General features: G+C 41.5%; 1 protein-coding gene and 1 pseudogene across 3 annotated transcripts in view; both read left to right on the top strand.

The window, feature by feature from the left end:
- Positions 1–27,481, top strand: part of RELN (reelin) — a 469,941-nt gene that overhangs the window by 87,963 nt on the left and 354,497 nt on the right. The gene's annotated exons all lie outside the window — the stretch shown is intronic.
- Positions 12,978–13,327, top strand: LOC135895146 (small nuclear ribonucleoprotein F-like; annotated as a pseudogene).

Genomic DNA, 27,481 nt, shown 5'->3' with positions numbered 1-27,481 from the left:
GGGTTCTGGGTGCAGGGGGAATGGGACTCTGCAAGGGGGGGCAAGTTGAAGATGGTTAGGGCTCAGTGGATGGGGGGAGTGGGGCTTGGTGGGGTGGGGGCTCATGATGCAGGGGGTGAGGCTCGGCGGGGTGGGAGTTTGGAGGGCTCCATAGGGGGTTCTGGGTGCGGCGGGCTCCTGATACGGAGGGGGCTTGGTGGTGGTGGGGTTACAGGTGCGCATGTGGGGGGAGGGATCACTGTACAGGGAGCTGCTCCCTCTGTCCGCCCAACCCCGGTGCATCCGGACCCCCCTCCGTACCAACCCTTCCCCCCCCGCTGAGCCTCACCCACCCGCACCTGAAACCCCTCCAAGCCTCAACCGCCCCGCATGCAGACATCCCCTCCCCCTGCGGCGCAGAGCTTCCTGCAGCTAGGGGAAGTTTCTGGGGCTTGATCTGACCCAGCCCCGGCTGCTCTATGCAGGGAAGGGGAAGGGGGAAGTCGGTCTCCGTCGTCCTCCCCTCTCCAAAGCTGGGACTGATGTCCCTGGGTGGCCAGGGCATCCCCAGGCCCCACCCCCCACCAGGGCCATAGCAACAAAGAACGTGGCCCCCTCCGAACGGTGGCCCCCTCCAAACATATGTCCGGGTGGGGCCCCTTACAATGCAGAAACTGGAATGCGGTATTTATTTTGCCACTTTTAGGGGCCCCCTTCCTTGCGGGGCCCCCTCCGGTCGGAGGGTACGGAGGGCGCTCGCTACGCCTCTGCCCCCCACAGTGATTTACCTCTCTCCCCCTTCCCCCCCGGCTGCCTGAACAGATGCCTCTGAGCTGCCGGGGAGCGTGAGTGAGTACTGGTGCAGCATTTTCTGCAAGGAAGCAAAGGGATTCTGCAGGGGGGTATTTTTCTGTTGTGCTGCAGTTGCACAGAATTTTCCAAGGAGTAATCTGAGAGCTCCTAGTGCAGCAGTGCATTTCCACTGCCTCTACGCTGAGCTGTGTATTAGGAGCACTACCTACCCTTCAGAGACCTATACTCAAATAGAGGTATTTGTGGAGTAATGTTTTAGCTTACAGATCTAGATAAAGGAAAAACATCTCCCGCTACTTTTATAAGAGATGGAAAAAAGCCAGCTGTTGAATTTTATTCATAGGTGAGCCTATGAAGTTTTTTTTCCAGTGGCTATACTCACAGCTTTAAAAAGTAGGGAATATTCTGTAAAATGTTTTTTTTTTTTTTTTTTTTAAAGTTTTCAGCTATGCACATAACATTGCTCTTGACGGGCTGCTTTGTAAACTACTGAACTTGCTTCAGATCCCTGGTTTACTTTGTGACAAGCCAAATGGGCTCCAGGACCCTCCCTTCACACCAGAGATACATGCCAGAAACCAAACAGATGGTAAACTAGGAAGAAATTACCCTCGGCATTCTCATTAGAACAGTTGGGGAAATTTTAATAGGCCCCCATTTGCCTTGTGCTGTATCTAATACCCTTTGAACTGCCACTTTTTTTTTGTTACAAGTCAACTACTGCCATGTATATTTTAATAGGGATTATCAAACACAATTTGCCCAGAAGATGTACCAGCCGTCCACTGCTAATTAGCCAACTTTAAATAATCACTGAGTTCTGGAATAATTGGAAAGAAACACTGTTTTTCCTGCCAATGCATAATTACTAATTAACAGGAAGATAAAATATCTGTATAGCAGTCATATCTGGAAGAATCTGTTAACAGTTAATTAAATTGTGAGTTGATGCCAAGCTGACATTGGTCAAGAAAGTTTAAATTTGAGTATAGTTTTAAGATTCCCCTCATTGTCAACATTCTGTACCAGAACCATAATGACAGTGAAATCTTTAAAGATAAAATGTCATGGCGTTGTCAATTCCTATTTAATGTACTTATAGCCAGAAGTTGACCCTTCCTATGAAAAGTGCCTGTCTCCTGTCATACGCATTACATATAGAATTTGATTTTTTTTAATCCAGTATATTTTCATAATCATAAAATTGACAATACTTGCCTGGGTTTACCTCATCAGAAATGGAGTACTGTGGTCTCTGAATATTCTGCTTGCTAAAAGACTGGAGGTTCTTCAAATATAATGTACTTCTAGCTGCCCCAGCATTAGAGAGGAGGATAATTTGGAAAAAAAATATTATGCAAAAAAATCTAAGGTTGGGTACTTTTAGTTTATTAGGACCCTAATCCATCACCCTCACTCATGTTGACATTATTCTGCAAGTAGTCCTATGCAGGGTGGAGTAAGGTGAGGATGGTAGAATAAGATACCTAATTTCATGTATCTGAGGGTGATGGAATCAAGCCCATATTTTATTTTTTGTAAAATCTCTCTGTAGCAGTAAAAGCTTTGAATGTACTTTTCTATAGTTTTTATATATCTGCGACTATATCCTTTAATATGTCTTAAGGTAGTGACATCAAAGACAGCAAGACTTATCCTTTCTCAAAATGAGGAATGCATAAAATTGTGTTTATTTGTGATCTTTGTTGTGTTACAGAGTAGCAGGTAAGAGATTAATAGCATCAAGCAGCACTTAATGTTTTACAGATAATTTGATCAGCTGGTTGGACAAATGGGAAGGAGGCAGACTATTTTGTGGGATGATACAGTGTTTATAAAGGAGCCCTAGGGTTTTCAATTGAGAAAGCGTTTACAAGCAGTTTACATAGCCAAAACCAAAGTGGTAAACAGTTGTACTGGGGCCAATCCTGGGTCAATTTGGCATGCATGTTTATTAGATAGTGGTGCTTCTCCAACTATTTGATACATCTGTTGTTCTCCCTGGGGATGCCCAGAATATATTAAAGTGAAAACATAGAGCATTTTTGAAGTTTTATTGCATTTTATTTTTTAATAAAAGCATTTAATAAAGCACTGCTTTAACATTTGGAATGACTGGATAATTCCTTTTGCTGTTATACAGCTTGTAAAATGATTACAATAAATTGAGGAATTCAGTAACAGAGGTATTTTACAGTGCTTCATTGTAATGGGTTTGTGACAATGTCATGTTTTGGGGTGCAATCCAGATCAGTAAGCGGCTGTGTCACTGCCTGCCCTTTAACCCTGGGTGCCTTTAATGCTCTGCTGCTGTGGCTCACAGCATGGACACCAACAGCCAGCAGACTAGCATGCAGTTCCCTGAGTCTGTGTGCTGTCCAGCCATGGTTCAGCACTCTGATCCCAGCAGCCTGCCTGTAACACAGCAGTTCCATCCTGGTTTCCACCAGCTTCTGGTTACTACTTGTAGAGGTGACCCCAAGACACCACTAGTCCCAAACTTCCCCAAAGCCATCTGCCCTGAAGGGTCCCACCCTTTCCTGGAATACTCAGAGAAATAGCAAGGGTCACTTGCTCCTTTAAAAAGACAAAAGCACATTATAGTTTATTAACTTAACTGGGGTAAATACACCCTTCCCTTCAAGCACAGCACTGAATTAGTATATTGTAAAAATAAAACAAGTTTATTAACAAAAGGACATAGGTTAAGTGATACCAAGTAGAAGGAATAAAGTTAGAAAGTTTCACAAACAAACAGAAGTAAAAGTATGTTTTCTAGTGGCTAAGACTTGACTCAACAAACTACAGCCTTGGTTCAAGGTAGAGTTCTTACCGGTCTTTTTCTTTCTGGCCATGGCTGATGTTCTCTCAGTCAGGACCTTCCACAGAAGTACAAGGTGCTGGCTTCCATTGTCTTCCTAAGTGAAAGATCCTTGCCTAAGCAGGTTTCTCACATATATTCAGTTCCCAGAGACTTCAACCCCCTTGGTTGAACAACCCATCTTTCTCAGCTTGCAAGAGCTCTGGCCCCTGGCGTCTGTCCAAAGATGGATGCCAAGATGGCTTCTTCTCTCTCCTTATTATAAGATTATTATTATCTTCCCAAACTCACTGTTTTGTCCCCAGAGTCAGGATGACCTCATGCTATTCTTACCTTTCTCTTCCTCATGCTGGACTTCTCATTCCCTGCTGATTCATATGTAAATAGGGCTTCAGTTGTTTTGGTTCCACAGTGCTACCTTTCTTCCTATGTGTGTGTGTGGGGGGGGTACCTGTTTTTCTCTGTGTTTGGTCACAAACTTTAAAGCATAATACCATTGAGTATCCATATTTCATCATATAGTGTTCATACGTAAATTTCACAATCATTTTCATCACCAGTGTGCCATTAGCTTTCATAAGGTCTTACCTGATATACTTTTATAATACAGTAATATTGTATACAGTCAGTTGATTCAATTACTTATCATTTAAGGTTCAGATCCTATGTTTTTATAGCCCAGATAAAGTTTATCTCTCCTGCTGAGGTGGAGACTCTATGTTAGCTTTGTTTACCTTATGTGTAAATGGCCTTTTGTGGTCTCTGGCTGATGATCAGGCTGTACAGACAAACAAATGTACATTCCTTTGTCTAAGGCAGACGGTGCTTATACATTGCTTGCCAAACACATTTTAATAACATAATTCTAGCACATATCCATAACACCCCATATATGGATCACACAAGTATATTAATAATAAGTGAATTTTCCAGTGATATATTACATGCCACCTTTTGGGTATGTATCATGACAACTTAGTGTTAAGTGTAGTGAGTATGTCAGGTCTGACAAGGGTTGCTGACACAGAGTAGTGAACCATCAATAGGCCTCTGTCACAGATAATGACAAATGGTAGTAGTTAGTTCATTAATCATATGCAACATTATGATTAATGTAAATTATGTAAAAATAAAGAAATCCTGATTTAATAAAAAAGACTGTGGTTTAAATGTGTAGTTTAAAGTATAACAGCTAGTATAGATGACCAGTATAGATGGCTAGTGTCATGGCTAGTATAGATGACCTGTAGAGACTACTGATATCTGTTTCACTTTACTGTTTCAGACTGATATATATATGACACACAACTATGTTAGTAGAATATTAAGGCTGCCAATTCAAGAACTCAAAAGTTAGGAAACACTAGTATTAAGGTTGCCTGTACAACCCTAATTCACACCCTTGTGCATATGCATTATCATGCATTCTTTAATTACATAATCACATACTACTTTTTTCCACAGCAACCTTGCCTCATTCAGTGCACAGAATGGGCAGCGTTTGCTTAATGAGCAGTTATTCAATATTTTATTTTATCCTCATTGTTAATGTGTTAATGTGTTAAAGCCTTGTTTACTGCATGTTATTCAATAATTCTGCCTTCAGAGCAAAATTTAATTTCCTCCTGGGCTTTTCTGTGGTGCTCATCACTATAATATCCAAATACTTCACAAATATTAATTAATTTATCTTTCTCACACTGATGTGAGGTGAGGCGGTGGTATTATCCCCATTTTTCAGAGTTGAGGTGCAGAAGGATTGAGAAAAAATGTTCACTAATTTTGGTGCCCAGTTTTACCAATATATAGCACTTTGTATGTTCAAAGTGCAGTTCCCATGGACTTCAGTTGCAGCTGTAACTGTTTAGTACGTCTGCAAATCAGACTCTAGGCTACGAAGTTGGCCATCTGGAAAATGAGGAAGACACAGTTAGTGACCACATGTGAAAAGTATGGTTTAAGTGACTTGCCTAGCATCACACAGGAACTCTGTGGTAGAGGCAGTGATAGAATCCATTCTTTAGGGCAGCATTCAACTGCCTTAACCATAAAACTATCCTTTTTCTTCCTGCAATAGTCCACCTCATTCACTACATACCTTCTAATGTCTGCAACAAATGAGGCATGGGTCCAACAGGCAACAGCCTCTTTGGCTGTACAACCCTCATTCATCCCTAGATTAAGACTATCCTGTGCACTGAATGAAGTAGGAGTTCTGGGGAAAATATAGGATGTGATCAGGTAATTAAAGTATGTTTCATTGTGTTTATGCACAAGGGGGCAGAATTAATGTTGGCTTTGGCTGCTTAACTTTGCAACCTGAATGTTCAGTCAATTAATTTCTGCATAATTACCTATCTTTTTTAAAAAAAGCAAATTTAAAAAACAGAAATTCCATCATGTGGCATCAGACTACTATCCCCACGGTTCATCAGCAGAGTTGGAACTCTTAGATCCACTACACTTTTGAACTAACAGAGTAACTGACAGCAGTAGTAGGTTGCATCCTCTAGAAGGGGATGAGATACACACTTTGCCAGTGGTTTTCATAGATATTTGCTGACTGCAGAGGAATGGTGAGTCTCAGGAATCTTGGGTTCCGTTCCATGTTCTGGAGGAGAGCGTGCTGTAGTAGGCACAGACACTCATGCCTTTTTTCCCCATAAGATTGATCCCTTCTGCCAGATCCCCTCCGAACTGTGTGTGGGCATATCAGGGTCACAGCTTGGCTATTCTGAAGATAGTAGTTTACTTAGATCAAGTTCCTGCACTTGTAAATGTAGGCACCCTCAAATATTTTATGGATAGAAGTATGCATTGCAAACAGGCACACGTGCGTATGTAACCCTTCTTCCAGGAGAGAAGGACAGCAACAAGAGCCAGGTTCAGTCTGTCAAGGGGTCAAGTCCAGTCCCACATTTGAACAAAACTTTTAGGAATCTGTCAGGTGTGTTTGCTGGCGTTACTGCACCAAAAGCATATACAGCATTGCCAGGGCCGGCTCCAGCATTTCTGCCGCCCCAAGCCAAAAAAAAAAAAAAAAGTCGCGATCGGCAGCGGCAATTGGAAAAAAAAAAAAAAAAAGCCACGATTGGCGGCGGCAGTTCAGCAGCAGGTGCTTCGCTCCTAGAGGGAGTGAGGGACCTGCCGCCCCCGGATTGCCGCAGGTGCCGCCCCTCTCCCTTGGCCGCCCCAAGCACCTGCTTGTTAAGCTGGTGCCTGGAGCCGGCCCTGAGCATTGCAGGGTTACAAGTGGAAGCTGGCATGAGGAAGATCCGGCAGCTATGTTTTTAAAACATAAAAAGTTGCCAAGACTTAAAGTGGGAATGCTGTTCAGTTTATAATTTATTAGAAATTATAGTAATGTTCATCCTGCTATTTCCTATTCTTGTTAAATCCTTTTTCATAGCCTGTAAAAACTAAAATTTATTATTACTATATTGCTGTGCATAGCGCTTGTGAAAAGAACAATTGACTACATATCTTGATGACTCTTAATAAATTGGAGGAGGAAAAACTTGAGTAATAATTTAGGTATAATTTTTCAACACTATTTTATGCTTAATTTACAAGTTGGTATATAAGAAAGCTGCACTGTAGTTTCTTTAATGTGACAAGGAATATCTTTGTGTAAACCCTTCCTAGAATTTAGTTTTCATTTCCTGTTGAGTAACTGCTGTTGCCAAAGCAGGGCAAGGAACATGAAATCTTTTATTTTAAAACTAATACTTCTCAGCTTTGGAATCAATATATACATATTTTTCATATTTTTTAAATGTATGCTGAAATTTGAGAATAGATGAATGAAAAAATATGCTCAAAGATGAAAATAAGAGGTATAAAAATCCAGCTGTCTATTGGATAAATCTGAAGGTAATCTATATGTCAAAGGCTATTGAATTTATTCAGTGCGTGGAATAAACCATATTAGAAATTTTCTTAAATAAAACATTTTTTACTTTTAAAAAATTGATATTAAAATATAAATTTACTTAAAAGATAGGGATTTATGAAACTCAAACCAGGCACCATACTGTAATCCCCATCTGACTTTCAGCAGCAGTGAAAAGTAATGCAGTTATTAAAACCAAAGATGGCCTGTAGCCAAACCGTCTATCTCATGAGTTCATCAGGCTTGGGCTAGGTTAGTGCTTAGACAAGAGAAATCAAGGCGATACAGGAAATCCGATAGTGTTCATTCATCCCAGAAGAGTTGATAAACATACTCCAGTTTTGATCCCTGAAGGAGCACTGTATCTTGATGGTTGGAGTTATTTTTCAGATGTGATGTAAAACTGAGGACTCAATCCTATTAAGTACCATGAGTATCAAAAGACAGTGGGTGCTGGTCATGGTGTCCTTGCAAAATTCTAACTTGAGTAATTTCACTTGGGTAATTGCTTGCCTAAATTCCCCCCTGTAATTACGACAGTAAAACTTATTCAATTAGAATATCTAGTGAACTCTGAATTTCAGTGATGGTGGGGAAATTGTTCTTATATCTAGTTTAAAGCTTTTAGAGTGATTTTGGAACCTTTATAGTGAAAGGTACTATGCAAATGTAAGCAGTTATTAGTAATAGTTTACTAGGAATGGTGGAAAATATAAATAGCATTCTCCAAGACAATAACATTGTATCAGACATATAATATAGGGAGTAATGAAACATTTTACATAACAGATTACTAATAAAGTCAATAGTCTGCTTTTTAAACATACTCATGCTCTTTATATATCTGTCTTTGAATGACTAGCAGACACAAATGTATTGTGACATTACAGACATACTGCAATCAGATGGCATCACGGTCACCTTGACATTCTTTGACTTACTACGAGGGCAGTGTAATTATCAGTAAAATGAATCAATAAATACTGACACTAGCTGCTGGATGAAGACTATAAGTGGTAATGAAGTGTAGGTTAGAAAAGAGAGCCCGGTCAGCCTTGAGCTAGTGGAGCTGCTCCTTTAGCAAAATGGACAGAAATCTTAGGCCTTGTCTACATGGGTATTTTGGGAGGGGGGGCGAGTAGGGAGGGGTGGTAAATTGCCTTTTGTCCACACACAAGTTTTTTTAATTATCTGGCATTTTATATCATATTAATTAATCTGCTTTGGGAGTAAAATAATTCTATACTGGAATGAGTTTTTTGGGGGATAATGTTCATATGGATGCATATAGCCGCTGTAATATTTTAGATGAACTGTTTGGCTTCTGGGAATCCTTCCACTGCTACCCCATAATGCATAGCTTCTCATCTGGATCGGCCTGTGTACCTGTGTGCCCTCTATTGTTACAGTGTCATTTTCAACAGATGTCACCTCCCCGTTTAAATGCTGGCATGAAGCCATGTGCGCATCTTTGTGATTCTAGCTCATGGCAAGTATACAGCCATTAGAGCAGCCATGCCCCATGCTGCCACGTGAACCTGTAGAACAATGGGTGTAGTGGTTAGAGCAATGGGGCTTGGAATCGGGACAATCATGACAATTGATCTGTCAGCACCAAACTCGTTAGCTATTGACCGGTAGTAATCAGTGGTGGTAATCTTCCAGGTGGTGATGGCTGCATTTGTCTCCCTTTTGAGAGGCACCCTCATGTTGGATGTTCTATCACGGCAGCACCCGGGTGAATTCTGCAGACTTCTAGGAAAGTAGCCTTTGTCCTCCTGAAGCTCTGCCACCACAACTGGTCATTCTAGGTCTGCAGCACTATCCTTTCCCACCAGGCAGTACTTGTTTGCTGAACCCAGAAGCAGTTTTGCACTGAGTGAAGCCGCACCAAGAAAATGGCCTGCAGAAGTAACTGCTTGATTTCATCCCCATCTCCTCCTCTACTCAAATCATCACAGCATTATGGTGGCTGTCTCCTAACCTGCTGGAATTAGTGTCATGCTAATATCCTGCATGAATAATAATGTAATCATAAATTCCTTTATTAAATCCAAAGGCTGAATGGTATTTATGCAGTTGCTCTGAACATGCTTAAAAAGCCTAATTAAGCAATTTACTACAACCAAAGAGTGACAAAACATTTATATGCATTTGATCAAAATACTTACAAATGGGCTAAACCCAGGGTACTTAGGCCCATATTGGTCGGCTCCAACTTGATCAGGCAGGTATTAGCAATGAACCTTTTAAGAGTTTACTTTTTTATACCCTTTAACAAACAAATGATGTCATTGCCAATTATCCAACCTTAGCTAAGGCCAGAGGAAGCAGTTTCTTATATAGCCAATTATTTACTACATCTGGTACCCAATTAACTGTGTTTTATTTCTGTTACTTCAGCCCAAATCTTAAATGAGGTAACACTGATATTTCAAAGGGTCACTGCAAGTTTAACACCACAACCGCTCTTCTTTCTCATGATCTCATTCTTTTTGGTCACATCTTTTGGGCCTATTGCTCATGAAATATCCCAACACAATTTAACACCAAAGTTCACCAATATCTAATGTGGCCTATTTTCCTACAAAACCCATCCAAAGTCATCCAGCGGCGTGAACACTAATGCATGTGGAGGAGCCTATTCATATTAACGATGGTCAGGATCGTGGTGCTCAGCTCTGTGTTCTCTATGCTGCGTGACAGCAGTTCAAAAATGGCAATGACTTACAAAACACAGATAAATTATGGAATGCCAGGAGAGGAATCGTGGGAGTAGTTTAATTTGACCCAAAATCCCCAAATTCAAGTCGATTCAGGTAGGCATCTCCCAATGCACTGTGAGAAAAATCCAAGAGTGCACAGAGCCTAGCAGTAGAAAATTGCATCATGTGATATCTGCCTAGAATGCTGGGCAGCTGTTTTGAAAAAGTACAGAGTTGTGTGGACGCTATGACTCACAAGCTTAAAGCAGAACAAACAAAGCCTGTGGATGCGCTCTTTTGCTATAGATACTCTGTGTTTGCAGCAGAAAAAAAACATTCAAAAAAGACATTTACATGTTGACTAGTTAAAAAACAGATCTAAATTTTAAATACTAATTCATATTCAAATGGTAAATATAAAATATTCCATCTGTGCACTCAGCATATTAAAGTCAGTACTTTACAAGAGGAACGTCATTCTCCCTAGATTCCCCTTAATAGTCTTGGATGGAATTTCTCTCAGTCAATTACTTTCTTAATTTTATCACTGAACGTGTAACAGTAATATCATAGCACTCGTAACCAACTAATAGTAATAATTCACTTGTGCGGGACCTTTGGGATAAACTTTACTTAAGAAGGGCAAAGATCTAATAAACTCTTACAAAAATCTTCAGTCTTAAGCTGCTAGAGTTCACTTCAACTAAATTTGAATGTACTAAAATGCATGAAAGCTGCTTTCGCTGCAATTTTCTCAACGAATATCAAAGAAATGAAACAGCCCTCTGGCGTCTAATTGAAGTTTGGCTAAGGATTTAATTTGAATAGAAATCTCAGATCTGGACCTGGGAATTTGTTTTTTGTTTTTTTAATCGTGTGTGACTTTTTGAAAACACAAGGCACCTTTTGCTCAATAAAGTACTATTATTTTTGCACTTCTGATGTACTCTGCTACATAGATACCAAGCAAGACACATTCCTTGCCCCAAGAAATATTTGGGGTGCATTTGGCCACTCAGTTTTAGACCTTCTTAAAATCAGAGGAATTTTCAAAGCTGACAGTGGGTGGTTCAGCCGTTTGGAAAATTCAGCCTTTGCTCTGAGTGCCCTAGCTTCCTGGATCTTCTGCATAGTCAACTACAGGACTTTTCAAAAGGTAGCTGTTGCATTCAGTTATGATACCCAGCTACATCTGTGTCCAGTTGCTGGAAAATACAAAAAGATTGAGAATATCTTATTGCCATTATATAAATCCATGGTACGCCCACATCTTGAATACTGCATACAGATGTGGTCTCCTCATTTCAAAAAAGATATACTGGCATTAGAAAAGGTTCAGAGAAGGGCAACTAAAATGATTAGGGTTGGAATGGGTCCCATATGAGGAGAGATTAAAGAGGCTAGGACTTTTCAGCTTGGAAAAGAGGAGACTAAGGGGGGCTATGAAAGGGGTATATAAAATCATGAAGGGTGTGGAAAAATTGAATAAGGAAAAGTTATTTACTTGTTCCCATAATATAATAACTAGGGGCCACCAAATGAAATTAATGGGCAGCAGGTTTAAAACAAATGAAAGGAAGTTCTTCTTCACACAGCGCACAGTCAACTTGTGGAATTCCTTGCCTGAGGAGGTTGTGAAGGCTAAGACTATAACAGGGTTTAAAAGACAACTAGATAAATTCATAGAGGTTAAGTCCATTAATGGCTATTAGCCAGGATGGGTAAGGAATGGTGTCCCTAGCCTCTGTTTGTCAGAGGGTGGAGATGAATGGCAGGAGAGAGATCACTTGATCATTACCTGTTAGGTTCACTCCCTCTGGGGCACCTGGCATTGGCCACTGTCGGCAGACAGGATACTGGGCTGGATGGACCTTTGGTCTGACCCAATATGGCTGTTCTTATGTTCACTATTTTTAGACCTAGCATCTAGCAGGGCTCCACAAAGGCTCTATGTTGTGGTTATTGAGTAATATGAAGAATCATTGCAGGGTCCTGGAACACACAAGATATCAGAACTGCAAGTACTGCTAGGATTAGTATGGACAATTAATCACATCAGTCATTTCCCTTCTGAAACTAGTTGCCAGAGACATTTTGCAGAAAAGGAAAGTTATGTTGACAAGGGTAGCAGGAGAAGCAACTAGTAGAGAGGGCATGTTAAAAATGAACAAGAGATATACTGTACTTAACAACAAAGAACATAGTAATGTGTTAGTGATCACCACAACTATATAAGTAGTTGGGTTAAACTGGATAGCCCATGAGGTTTCATAAGCTTGTGTTCTCATGGCCATGCTTGTTGGGATTCCCTCTGAGACCTCTTTGCCCTAGGCTACCCAAGGACTCAGTTCAACTCCATATTTAATCACTCAGGTAAGTTTATTTGGCATACAGCAAAGCTAGGCTAAGTTGACCAGACTGAAACATAGGGGGTGGGTACAAGGTGTACCACACATCCAACGTTACACAGAAAATGTCTTCCTTTATATATATTTACACATTGCATTGCATTTACTATACATTGCATCACACATTTTGGAATTGGCTTGGTTACTTAGTAGGAACCAATCCCTGTACAGCATGCTCCGTCCATGCACTGTTCATGCATAATATGACCTCTATCTAGTATTACATTTAGGCTTGTTTACTAATACCAAGATGCTCCTGCTGATCTTAGCTAGCCATCCTCACTCCATCATACTGCTTGTTACGATAATCTTCCATTCACCTTCCTCATCATGCCTTTCTCTTAGACTCCAGTGGGCGCATGTGCGGCCCTGCGAGTAATTTTTTATTTTACCACTGCCTTGTGCCAGGCCACATTACCGTGAGCTTGCCCCTGAATCCCAAGCCCTTCCTGAATGGGCTGACAGGGAAGCCGGTGATGGTGAAGCTGAAGTGGGGGATGGAGTACAAGGCTACCTGGTGTCTGTCGACGGCTACATGAACATGCAGCTTGCAAACACAGAAGAATACATAAATGGTGCATTGTCAGGGCACCTTGGTGAAGTTTTGATAAGATGTAACAACGTCCTGTACATCAGAGGAGTAGAAGATGAAGAAGATGGAGAAATGAGCGAATAAGTTTGTATATTTCTGGAAAATAAAGATCAGTTTTTCACAAAAAAAAAAAAAAAGGAAAGAAAGAAAGAATTAGAGAAAAAGAAATGAAGCAAGTTACTTATATCAAGCCAGGCCTAGAATGTTTAACTTAAGAAATGTTTCTTAGAAGCTACAATCACTAATTTGTACTTAATGAAAATTAGCTAGATCAGATAAACTTTCAGGGATGGACCAGACTGGCTGACTAGACTTCTTAAAGTACAATATTGACATGTAGCATTTTGCTTTAATAACAAGCAAGGCAGATGTATACATCTGAGATATTTCACAGACAACTAACCTTTCTTAGTGCTCAAGTCTCAAATGTAGTAATAAGAAACATACATATCTTGTTACAAATAGTATCTGAAAATAAAGCCTGGAACAAAAAGTCACTCCTTCCTTTTAACAGGTTAGAAGTACACAAAAGATATAAATACAGGCTATGGCACGGTCTCCTCTGTGAAACTACATAGGATTACCTCTATATCTTTCCTAGCAAATTTACTTGTATATACATCTAAATCTTGAATATACAGGTCAACCAGAAGAGGTGGAATAGTACACTTGTACTTTGAGTAAAAATGTAAAGAAGTTCTTAGAGGCTGAAAAGCCACATCATGTTCTATCCCCAAAGATCATTTTAAAGGCAGTCTGTTTATAGTTGGTTAATTTGCTCTGTTAATTAACTTTTCATGTGGACTAGCCTTGCTACACTGAATTTTGGTTGTAAAATTTGGCAATTGGTGCTGTATATGTGCAGTGATATTGTCGGTGTTTTGGCATCGTCAAAGCTGAAAGCAGTTTGAATGTAAGCCAATGATTCAAACACATTTCTAATTCACAAAAGGAAGACTGACTAGCAAAACAATTTCCTGTCCTGTTTGGCTTTGGATTCAAATTGCAGGGGCTCTTCATGGTGAACAAGTCCATTTAGTTGAACTATGAGGCCATGACACTTGTTACAAATTACTTATTTTTTCATAATAATATTGCAGAAGTTAGACCTGTTCAGTGAATCTCTGTTCAATTAATTTGTTTGAAGAGTTCTTGATGATGCATGACTAGAAAAAAAAGAAGTAGCTACTCTTAAGGTACTGTAGATTGTTTTAGTATGTGTTGTGGAAATTCACGCTACCTGAAAGCCTCTGAAATGCTCAGGAGGAATGAATCTCAAAATAAAAAGTGGCTTTTCATGTGTTGCCTTATTGAGTTACATTAGGTAGTTTCCCATATGTACTCAAAGGCTGAATTCCACCCTACAGTATGTCTCTAGTGAATGACTCAGAAAGCATTTCATTTTGAATTGGTTCATTTACAATGTCCCACTGCGGCTTCAGTTGGGTCAATCGTGAGAGATGGTTTGAGGCTCTTCAGCTTCATTTACCGTAATCTTTCACAAATCCTCACCACATTTTGCAGGAAACACAAGCCTACTACAATTCTCCTTTATTACTGTAATTTAAGGATCTATGCACTCAAGATGGCAACTTGTATAATATTTTGGAGACAATTCCACTGATTTGCTGAGAGTTTATAGAATAATATCTACACTTGTGTTCCTAAAGTGGTGTGCCATAATTAATCTACATGAAAGAGACATCAATTTAATACTTGTATGTATTGGACAATGTCTCAGATATATACAGCCTGCTAACCCTGAGCACACAGTGATGGAAGATGGAGCATACTGATTCGTTGGTTAGTATTTGAATGGATAATGTTCTGGCCAAAGGCAGGTTGGTAGAAAATACTAATAATTACCATATGGGCTTTAAAAGAACAGTGTTTACTATTTAAGTCCCACAAACATATCCCAACATTTAAGAAATCAGTTTAACAAGGGGTCTTTTTTGTAAATCACTACATAGTATTGTGAACTGTAACAAAATATTCTGCTCTGTTTTGTTGATTTTCATTGTCTGTTTAATTGACACTTTCCTGCATGATTTACTAATAAAACAAAATGTGCTCTGGTGTACTTGTCACAGTACAAAACCTCCTGGAGGCAAACAAAGGCACCAGGGAAGAAATATGTCAAATCTGGAGTAGTGCCCCTGATAAAAATGAGATATTGCCCACTGGTAGCATTTCAGAGGTAACAACGCTGAGACATAAGTAAGGTTTTATGTCTTCCACAAACCATAAACAAAGATCAGAGATGTAGTGTTTTTCAAGCATTTAATATAATTTCTAAGTCTAGAAAAATTTGCACTTTAATACATTACATCTCAGTCCAGTTTATTTGCAAGTTAATTTTCTTAGGGTACGCACTGTTAAAATTTACAATTTGGTCTTGTGTTTTTAACTGTGTTACCATTACGAGGGACTACTTTATTAGAGCAGTTGAATCATTTAGGAAGGCAAGTGTCAACAGTGCAGAAGGTTGTAAATAAGATAGAAATTACAGTCATCAAGACAAAGTAACATGGGTTCTTCACAGATATTTTTTGTATTTTTGTGCCCTAAGGACAAATAACAAATCCCCTAGCTTTTCAGGAAGGCAGTGTAATGAAGTAATTTTTCTTAAAAGTTAAGATTTTTTTTTAAATGGTCAAACTGGGAAATATAACTGGACAGGAAAATAGTGTTATCCTCCTAATAAAGGAGACACATCACTGCATTATATTCAGCAAGAAAGCATCATGAAGAAACATTTATTTCATAAGATCAAATTAGACAATATTTAGGAGAATTATTGTTAATAAGTGTTGTCATTTTGTGGCTGTTGCAATTATATTTGCTTTCCCTCCGTTCCCCCATCAATTATATTCAGACTTAACAATAAAATATACGTTCAGTTCTAAAATAGTTCTTATTTTTGGCTAGTGGTACTTTATATACATATATTAAACATGTGTTGTACAACCCATGTTAACTCTGACATTCTTTGCAGAATTTGAGCTTTTTGTTGGGAAAAAAAAAAAGTTTTAAGGCCCATGTGATCACAGTGGAAACCTTCTGAATATGAATGGATGACATCTGGATCAACACAGAGCCTGAAAGGATAACTCTGAGAGGTGTAAATTAACCCTATTCCTCCTAATGAGGTATTAATGCTGAATCCTGATCATCATTGTTAGTTAGCTGACTGCTGCTAATTTTAACAGACATATCTAGCTAAAATGCAAGTTGGGTATGATTAGTTATCATGGGCCCAACAGATCTACATTTCCTGAGTCAGTATTAGAAAAAGCTATACCCTTGTCACAGGGCTTAGCGATCTACTGATACTACTGCTCTAGTGGCTACTTTGACATCCACTCTGGTGGGAGGCCCCTCTTCCCTGAGCCATGTGAGCTGGGGGAAGAAGAGTTCCAGAGATGAGCCAGGCCCTTGTGCCAAGGAAACCAAAGTTGGCAGGAGAACACAGAAGTAGCAGTTCTGCAGCAAGGACTGATGATATCAGAGCATTTTCTATGTTTTGATTCTGGACATTTGCATTCTCTTCCCTGCAATGATTGACTGTTAGCTGCAACCTTCTCCAACCCCCTCCCTCACAGTCTCTTCATCTTACCCTCACTCAACCTGCTCTCCATGCTCCTTGACCATCCTTCCCTTCCTCTCTTCTTCCCTATCCTGTCCTCCTCACCCTTCTTTCCTTCAGTGTCCCCTCCCCTTCCTTTGCCTTTCCATTTAGCTAATTCTCTGCTGTAGCCATTTACTGAACACCTGTTCATAGCTAGAGGTCACTTTTCAGGCACCCTGCCCCTTACACAGTCTCTCTTATGGCTAACAGCATCCCCACCTAGGGATGGTTTAATAACCGTAATTATTCAAACAGTCCTCAGGGTCCCCAAATAAAGTCCATATCCGTAACACAAACATTCATATTCAGCCCTGGTTCTTCTGCCACACTTGGAGCTCTTCCTCTGACCCAGGCTGGTCCACCCAGAACCACCAGTCCCCCTCCTTTCTGGCTGGAGCTCTGGCCATAGCTTTCTTTTCCTGTCAGTCACACCCTCCAGCTTCCAAGACTTCCCTGCACAAGCCTTTCTTATGTCCTGCAGTTTCCTGAGCTTCCCTCCTTCACTGCAGCCACCTGTTGCCCTTTATTACCTGATCCAATCCAGTAATCAGGCCCTCCAGCCCCTAAGAGGAAAGTCACTCCTAACAAAACCCAACCTAATTTTATTTTGCTTGGTTGGTTTGTTTTGTTATATTCCTTTCCCCTCCCCTCTGCCTTGTCTGTCTAGATTGTAAGAACTTGGGGACAGGAAGTGTCTACTACTCTGTTGGACAGAGCCTAGCATAGTGGGGTCCCATTTTCACTCAGTCCTTAGGTACTTATTCACTTAATCAAGACACCTGTCAATCTTCTTTTGATAATCTAAACAGGTTGAGCTCTTTAAGTCTCTCACCATAAGGCATTTTCTCCCACCCTCAAATCATATTTGTGGCTCTTTTCTGTACCCTCTTCAGTTTGTCAACATACTTTGTAAAATACGGCCTTTGGAACTGTACACAGTATTCCAGTTTCAGTCTCACCACTGCCATATACACCGCTATCTCGATATAACGCGACCCGATATGACACAAATTCGGATATAATGCGGTAAAGCAGTGCTCCGGGGGGGGGGGGGGGGCTGTGCACTCCGGCGGATCAAAGCAAGTTCAATATAATGCGGTTTCACCTATAACGCGCTAAGATTTTTTGGCTCCCGAGGACAGCGTTATATCGAGGTAGAGGTGTATATAAGTAAAATCACCTCCCTGTTCCTACTCACCACTCCCCTGTTTATACATCCAAGGATCGAATTAGCCCTTTTTGCCACCTATTGCACTGGGAGCTCATGTTGAGTTGCTTGTGTACTATGACCCCCAAATCCTTTTCTAAGTTTTGTTTTCCAGGATACAGTCCCCCATTCTGTAGGTATTGTCTGCATTCCTTGTTCCTAGATATACCACTTTGCATGTGGCTGTACTAAAACACATTTTGTTTGAATGGGCTCAGCTTACCAATCATTCCAGATCACTCTGCATGACTGCCCTACCCTCATCATTATTTATCACTTCTCCAATCTTTGTGCCATCTGCAAATTTTATCAGCAGTGATTTTGTCAGCAGTGACTTCCAGATCATGGATGAAAATGTTGAATAGGGTTGGGCCTAGTACCTGTGGAAGCCCAGAAACACCCCTATTCAATGATGGTGCTCTATGGTCAGCTACTTTTTGAGCTCTGTCAGTTAGACATTCCTTAACCCATTTACACTGAACTTTACTGATTTTGTATAGTGCTAATTTTTAATCAGAATATTGTGCAGTACTGATTCAAGTGCCTTGCAAAAGTCTAAAAGGATGATATGGAGCTAAATGAATAGAAATCAAAAGGCAAGAATCAAGACTTTCAGGAGCTGTTGTGCATATCTTGGAAAACAGAGGTTCTATCATTTTTCTGCTATGTTAAGTAGCGATGGGAAAACAAAAAATGAAGAGTGACTATAATATGAAACAGCCAATGCAGCGAGTATCAAGGTGATTAACACAACTGGAAAAGTGCCTCTCTTATTCACATGCTGTCTTCTTAATAGAATCTGTTAAGAAGGTCAACAGTCAAACTGAAATTGCTACATAGGCCAGTTATGAAACTGCTTAGGTTCAAATTATGGGGATTTCATGAAGCAATGCCCCTCAACTGTTGTCATGATTCAGCTTGGAAGTCTGAAAATTTGACTCTCATTCAAATGTCTGTACAATGTAGAGAAACCGAATTATCTGACATCACATTATACCTCAACAGTATTATCATTATCTATTATTTGTTCTAGTGTAACGTATTTGCCTGGCATATTACTGACATTCATAGAAAAGTTCTTGCTCTAGAGAGAGTAACTGTCTGAAGAGAAAAATTGTGAGCCAAGGCTATTTTGCAGGGGACAGCAAAAAGCAATCGGATTAAGCATGTATATTTGTCAGGCATCTTCAGAGTTCTGCTTCTTTTTGAGGAGGATGGAGAAGGTATTAAAATGGTTTGCTCTTCTTTCTTGAAAGGACTAGTGTTTGTAGTCTCATGGAAGAAACGTGCTTTGAGGAGGAACACAAAGGAATATAGGGTTTAGTGGAACAAGTCAGGAAGGGGAAGTTCCAGATTCATGGAGGAAGATAAAGTCAAGAGGAAGAGAATGGGGCAAAGAAAGCTGTTAGAGGTGCAGCTTGGGTGAAGTGAAGGCAATGAGGCAGGGAGTAATAAAAATTAGAGCAGAGAAGCTGGATGGAGCTAAATTGTGCAGGGCCATGAAAAATAAATTGCTAGTCTTCTTATGACCATTGAATATGCTGATTCTACCGATGAACTTCCAAGATCTGATCCACATACAGTTTTTTATTTGTGGGATAACAGAATGTTTATGTAATTCATGAAAGGTTATGGCCTGACCTCAATTTAAGGCCAAAGGCCTCTCAAGAATGTGATGCAAGATGTGATATCTCTGCATTAGCTAAATTTGCTGGCATCACAACCTCTTGGTGATTCTTCAGCAGAAGGAGTGAAGAATGGCATGGTTTGCCTTTCGTGGTAGTTGTGAAGAAAAATTAATTCAGTACCACTGTAACAGACCTTAGCAAAAGCTGTATGGGAAGGATTTAAATGGCCATCCTTGAAATTAGATCACATGGCCAGAACCACTGCTAGGTAAGGCTTTGTGTGAGGAAATTCTAGTGGAATACAGCTGAATGGCTGTAAGGTTTGATGGCTCAGCAGATGAAAGGTTGTGTAAGATTTGATGAACTTCCAAGATCTGATCCACATACAGTTTTTGTACTGGTATTAATTATTTTGACTTGTGAAAATAGCTATACTGGTACAATTTCACATGGATGAAGTTATATGAATATAAAAGTGCCTTATACTGGTATAACTTCCTGTTCTATGATAGCTATATGGGTATAAAGCATCTTATAGCCATATAACTATGTCCATGCTTGGGGGGTTGTACTGCTTTAGCAGTTGTAGTGGTACAATGTTGTGTGTGTAGACAAGACCAGGGCCAGCTCTACTGTTTTTGCTGCCCCAAGCAGCGCGCCGAATTGCCGCCGCAGACGGCGGGGGCAGTCCATGTGCCGTTAGGGCGGCACGCGCGTTTCTGCGGCGGCGGCAATTCGGCGGCAGCTTCTGTCTTCTGCCACCAAATTGCCGCTGCGGGGCAGCTGAACATAGAAGCTGCCTCCGAATTGCCGCTGCCGCAGAAACGCACGTGCCGCCCTAATGGCACACGGACTGCCCCCGCCGTCTGCGGCGGCAATTCGGTGCGCTGCTTGGGGGCAAAAACACACGGACTGCCGCCCCTTGCAGATTGCCGCCCCAAGCACCTGCTTGGAAGGCTGGTGCCTGGAGGCGGCCCTGGACAAGACACAAGTAAGCCCCTTCTAACTGAAAAGCATTGATCAGTTGGTATAGCTGAAGACTACAAGAGGCTCAGTGATCTTGCATTTCTGATGGACATCACCTCACAGTGAAATGATTCAAATCACAGCTTTAGAACAAGAATCCACCAGTTAAGATACCTTTCAAGAAAAATTAACAGTCCTCCAAAGAAAGTTGAAATTTATTCATGGACATTTAGGGTTGCCAGGTGTCCGGTTTTCGAATGGAATGCCCGGTCAAAAAGGAACTCTGGCGTCTCTGGTCAGCAGTGCTGACCGGGCCGTTAAAAGTCTGGTTGGTGGTGCAGCAGGACTAAGGCAGGCTCCCTGCCTGCCCTACTTCCGTGAAGCTCCCTGCTTGTCCCCCCTCTGGCTCCTGTGTGTAGGGGCAGCCAGGGGGCTCCGCACGCTGTCCCCGCCCCAAGCGCCGGTTCCACAGCTCCCATTGGCTGGGAACTGCGGCCAATGGGAGCTGCAGAGGTGGCACCTGAGGACAGGGCAGCTCACAGAGCTGCCTGGACACATCTCCATGTAGGAGCCAGAGGGGGGAGATGCCGCTGCTTCCGGGAGCTGCTTGAGGTAAGCGCCACCCTGAGCTTGCACCGCTGGCCCCCTCCCGTGCCCCAGCCCGGAGCCCCTCCTGTACCCCAAATCCCTCATCCCCAGCCCCACACCAGAACCTGCACCCCCAGCTGGAGCCCTCATCCCTCCCCACAGCCCAACCCCCTGCCCCAGCCATGATCCCCCTCCCACGCTCTGAACCCCTGTGTCCCAGTCTGGAGCACCCGCTGTAGCAATGCAGCAACTCACCGGTGCGGTGCCTCCTGCTGGTTGTCTCAGGAATTAGCTCTCCAGCCTAAGGAGCGCCCTCTGCAGGCCGGTGTCCCGCTTGCCACTGGCTCCATGTCCCTCCCGGATCCCGGTGCCCCTTAACCTTGGGTGCTGCCCCCTGGCAGTACCCTCACAGATCTGGGTCTCCCCTCCCCGGGGAACCCCCAACCCTCTATCCCCACCTCGCCTCAGTCTAGGGCTACTGCCAGTCTCCATCTAGCCCCCGCTCACTGGGGCAGACTGCAATGTACAAGCCATTCATCATTGGCAAAGGGGGGTTTGGACCTGCTGCCTTTGCCTAACCATGGGCTGCACCTCTGCAACCCCAGTACCCCTCCCAGCCTTCAGCAAGGCCTGCAGCCTGGGAGTTTTCCAGGCTGGAGCTCCCCAGGCCTTCCCCCAGCCCTGCTCCACTCCAGGTACCCTTTTCTCCCAGGCAGCCCGGTCCTTCTCTCTCCAGCAAGAGAGAGGCTCTGCCTGAGCTCCTGCCCCACTGCCTTTTATAAGGCCAGCTGGGGCCTGATTGAGGCGTGGCCCCAGCTGAGGCTGTTTCCCCAATCAGCCCAGCCTTTGGCTCGTAGCTCCAGCCCTCTCCCAGGGCTGGTTGTAACCCTTTCAGGCTCAGAGCGGGTGACCATCCCGCTACACCCTCCTAGACCCCAAACCCCTCATCCCTGGCTCCACCCCAGAGCCTGCACCCCCAACCCCCTGAGCCAGCCCGGTGAAAATGACCGAGTGAGGGAGGATGGGGAGTGCGAGCAACAAAGGGAGGTAGGGATGGAGTGAGCAGGGGGCGGGGCCTCTGAGAAGTGGTAGGGCCTTGTAGGAGTGATATGGCAGGGTGCAGGGCAAGGGTGTTTGGTTTTGTGCGAGTAGAAAATTGGCAACCCTATGGACAGCTCATGTGGAATGACATAGCCAGCTTTCCAATTTGCCAACAAATGGTGAAGAAATAGGAGCGTTTAAAGTATCATATTAAGTTCATCAGTTGGACAAAGTTCAGGTTGTTTGCAGACCTGTTTTCAGCAAAACCCAAAGAAGCTGAGGCCAAAGTTCAGAGACAAGTTATTGACTAGGAATTTTCAGATCCACTTTGTTCCAAGTTTCATGTGGGAAACTTATCGAAATTGTTTGTTTTGATAGTTTTAAATCAGTTTTATTTGAACTCCCCATTGTTAAAAGTGAGGCTGGTAGTGACAGCTGGGAGAGCTGGTAGTTAAGTTTGCCTAACGCTTTCTGTTATAAGACCTGTTTTCAGTTGCTTATAACCTTACCTAACTTGAACTGTTCAAGCTGAAATTAATCCCCCCCCCCCACCCAATCATCTGTTTGAGAAGCAGAGATTTGAAATTTGAGGGATAGTTCTAGGGTTTGGGGGATGCCTTTTGCTGTCCTCATGAAAACCCACCCAGATATGTCTGTTACAAGTCTCTGAAAATTGCCATTTACACATGTTCATTTTAGGCTAGCTGCTAAATTCTCTGAGCATTCAATCTGCAGTGAGTGTACTCCAGCCTCGTGGAGCTTTTACATGCCAACTGCACAGAGCATGCTCCCATGGCCCCAAATCCCCAAATTCCTGGGGCTCTCTAATTTATGGGAGAGGCCTAACTTTTAGATGCAGTTGTGGGGTGAGCTGCCATCTCATATGTACTGATCAGTAGTCACCTAGCTGTGCCTTGTCTTTAGAAGAATATAGGTCAATGAGTTCTGATGGCCCGCTGTTGCAAAGGTCTGTTCCCTCAGGCTTTATTCCTTCTTACAATAAAGATGAGGAAGAAAGATCCATCCTCTCAGTGATAGAACTGGATGTATTCTGCAATAATTTATGAATATTGTATATTGACCTTGCTATTGGGATGTTTACTGTGTGAATATATTGGTTTAGTTTAATAGAAGCTTTACGGAAAAACAATCAGGAAGGGAAAAGAACGGCTCGAGTTGAAGCCAGTTGAAGGTTAAGAGACAAGAAATTCCAGGCTTTTTGATCACTATATACACCACTGGTCAGACTCCCGAAGAGAAGAACGGCAGGTGTTGAACACAGTCAGACCTGCTGAGTAAGCATGGTTGATATACAGGGTATTATAGCCCAGCGCCTGAGTTGGGTGGGAGAGCTGAAGCATTCCACCCCAGAAGAGGGAAAGGCATGAGATCTGACAGTTGTGGGGGTGCACTCAGAGAGACTAGCAAGGAGATGGATATGCAGCGCTAGCCCTGTTAAGTGTGACACTCTCATAACCAGGAGGTGGGATATGTTTGAAACCCCATAGCTAGAAGAATTTTAAACTAGTTTGGATGAAACACTCAAAAATATAATGCCTAAAAATCCTAAACATGTTGGCCATGGAATGGACCTAGCCCACCAAGTCTGATTCTTAAGATTCAGTCATAAAGTGTGCTTTGGAGCACAAAGCTTTCCATTAACAATGGACTTCTTTTTAAATCACTGCCTATACTGTACGATCGTTTACAAAAGGATGTCTGTTGCTGAGAGTTTTATTTTATTTTCCCTTCCCATATCTGATCTGGAATTGCTTTTGCATATTTGGGATTGCTGGTATTAAGTCTTAATATGTTTCTAGCAGAGGTATGAAATGCAGCATGACTTTATTTTCTGCCCTCTTGTTTTCCTTAACTGATTGTGTGCTATGCTGGATGGAAATAGCACCATAATACACCTCTACCCCGATATAACACGACCCGATATAACACGAATTCGGATATAACGTGGTTTCACCTATAACGCAGAAAGATTTTTTGGCTCCCCAGGACAGCGTTATATCAGGGTAGAGGTGTACTAAGGTTTTCTGTTTGTAGTTAAATGTCCCTTAATATAGATAATACAGCCAAAAAGACATTATAGCAGATATATATAGTATTCCTTACTAATGAGAACGTTAGCATTAGTGCTGTGAAATGGTGAGGGTTTGATTGTTTTTCTGCTGGGTTTTGTTTGTTTTTGCTTCCTTTGGTGTGAAGATTTTTGTTATTACTTTCAAGTGAGGGGGCGGGAGGTGTCCTATTCTGTGGGTTTTCTCCTTAGCGTTTACTGTTCTATTTTCAGTGGTCTGAAAGCCAATCTGATAAGTACCTCAGTATGCATAACCAGTATTCAAACACTGTTTCCTCCAGTAAACTGCTAATTTAAATACTAACAAATACCTAATGCATTATTGATTAGTAAAAGTAATACAGTTCAAAGTTAATAAAAGTGTCAGACTTCCAGCTGTGGGTAACCAGAATGCACTGAACTCTGGCCACTCCTCCTTTGGCCCTCCCACATCTTCTGCCCAGGTGTAAAAGTCAGAGAGGATAGGTCCACACTGCAATTAGACACACACGGCTGGGTGTCCTAGAGCCTGGGCTTCAGCTCAGGCCTGAACATCTATGTCACAATTCAACAGCCCCTTAGCCTGAGCCCGAGTCAGCTGGCACCAGCCACAGGTTTTTAATTGCAGTGTAGACATACCCCTACAGACTTGAGGAAGGTTTCTGCTCCCACTGTACTGCCTGAGCAATGGAAAATTTGTTGATCAGAGCAGAAAATTACTACATAAACACTCTGAATTTTATAGATTCTCAGTTACAGATGGAAAAAAAACTAACAATATATTTTAGGCTTATTAAGGCAGAGTAATTACGGCACTTTCACACTGTGTTCTGATCTCTGCTCATCTACAGTAGTTCATGTGAACTGGGCAGTGAAATTGTTTTCTCAACCCATGCTTTCAGGAAGAGAACTCCTGAAAACTGTCAGTTTCAATAGAAGATGCTCCATTGAACCAACCAATACATATTTTCACTCCACTCTTCCCCCTATCTTTTCCCACCGCTTTGTCTTAAATACATGGGACCAGATTCACATCTAGAGTAAAGCAGCATAGCAATTTCCCCTCACTGAGAATCTGGTCCTTTGCTGCCAATAGTGGTGCGGATTGAACAGGTTTTCTTTTGGTTTTTAATTTCAATTTTATAAATGTTTGGGAACTTTTAAATATTTTCCCTTTTCTCACAAGGGGAAAAATGTCATATTCATTATTAAACTACACCAGTGTCCATCTTTCAACTGAATTGATGTGAACTACTGTGTAAACTCCTTCTTTTCAGTATGCTTTATGCTATCATGTTAAATCCTTTGTCTTTGAGAATAATCTTATAGAAGTGGTGAACTGTATTTGTGAACTGACCTCGATGTATCTGTAACATATTTGAAGGTACAAAGGATACGGTAGACAAAACCAGAACTCATTTACTGCTATTAGTAGTCCTGATCCAGCAAGTACTTATATTTATAATAAGAACAGCTCTTATACAGCTTTTTTCACCTGTAGATCTCAAACATTAGTAATCTTTACTCATGTGAGTGGTACATTATCTTCAATAGGGCTACTTCTGTGACTAAAGATTACTCACATAAATAAGACTTGTAGGATCAGTCCCAAAATAAATGTTTTCAGCCATCAGCACCGATTTAATTAAAATTATCTTTCAATCACATATTTCAAGTTCTACACTATGTGTTTTGTAAGATTTCAGTCAGGGACAAGGAACACCTTGAAAAGAGTAATTTAATTGGAAACAACCAGTGTTGATTTAGGAGAGAGAAGTTTATCTTGGTAACTCTCTAAATTTCTTTGAAGATATTATTGTGTTAGTAGGTGAGGGATCTGCTGTGGGTATTATATACAGTACATATTTTCAAGTGGACTTTTAGACAGGTTGTGATAAGGAATCATGGAATAAGGATAAAGTAACTTGTTGAACAGAAAACTAGCTGCAAAACAAGAAACAAGGAGTGGTTGTAAATGATAAATTCTCTAGTTGGAAAGAGGTTGCCAGAGGGGTACCTCAGGGATTGCTTTTAGGACCTTGCTGTTATACTGTACATAATTCATTGGATGAGAATATCAAAACATCAAAATTAGTGGATTTTATCAAATTTAGAATTATAATAAGGAACAATGCAAGCTCATAAAAGATCACAGTCCCCTCTTAAGCCAGTAATGGTAATGTTGGCAAATACAAAACGTGTCTGTTGGCAAAGGACCAAAATAGAGATGTTACCAGGGGAAACTGCTGCCAGTAACTATTATATTCATTTAAAATAAATTAAAAAGAGACTTAGGGTTTTGTAGGTAAAACCTCGGAGCCATCATCCCAGTTAGTCAGACAAGGCTACATAAAGGGCAAACAGAATAATGGGCTATATCAACAAACAAAATACAACCCAAGAAGTGGTAGTTACTCTCTACACAACACTAGGGCAGAGCACAACTAGAATACTGGGTTAAGTTGTGATCATCTTTTTGTAGGATATTATTGCTGTAGCACAAATCAGGATGATTGTAGGGTTTAAGAATACTTGCCATGTGAAAAGGTTAGTGACGTTTATCCTCACTGAGGAAAGAAGATTTCCAGCGATTCTCTGCTTACAGCAAAGCAGAACTTTATTTGGGGTTACTTACTGTCAATGTACTGAAAGGTTTGGTTAGATGATTCCCATGCTTAACTGGTGTGGGTCAGTATGATAATGTTAGCCAAGACTATGAGCCGGGGCATAATCTCACTTCGATTAAGATAAATTCAGGGTAAATACACTGGTTTGAATTGAGTTAATTGGATTTACACTGAAGTAAGAAGCAGCAGAATCTGGCTATACTTGCTACTGAGAATGAACCTGCTAGGGGCTTGGCGCCTCTGACAGTATAGAGGTTCTTTGTCAAACTTGTCACTGACACAGTAACTACCAAATAGTATGTCTGATATTTGAGCTTCTAGGAGAAGCTTTAAAACTTACGAAATGAAAAGATTTAAGCTAATGCAAAGTTTTGAAACAATTGCACAAAAGCTATTTACACTGATGAAGGGCTTAGGAGCCAGTTACCATAATTATATAAATGGAGAAATTAATATAAACCAGAGATATAATATAAAACAGCCATTTTCCCAAAAGAGAATACACCGCTAAGTAA

This window comes from Emys orbicularis, chromosome 1 (assembly GCF_028017835.1).
Source record: "Emys orbicularis isolate rEmyOrb1 chromosome 1, rEmyOrb1.hap1, whole genome shotgun sequence".
In the NCBI taxonomy this organism is placed as follows: Eukaryota; Metazoa; Chordata; order Testudines; family Emydidae; genus Emys; species Emys orbicularis.
Note: the sequence above shows the minus strand (reverse complement) of the source record. Positions and strands in the feature narration are given on the sequence as shown.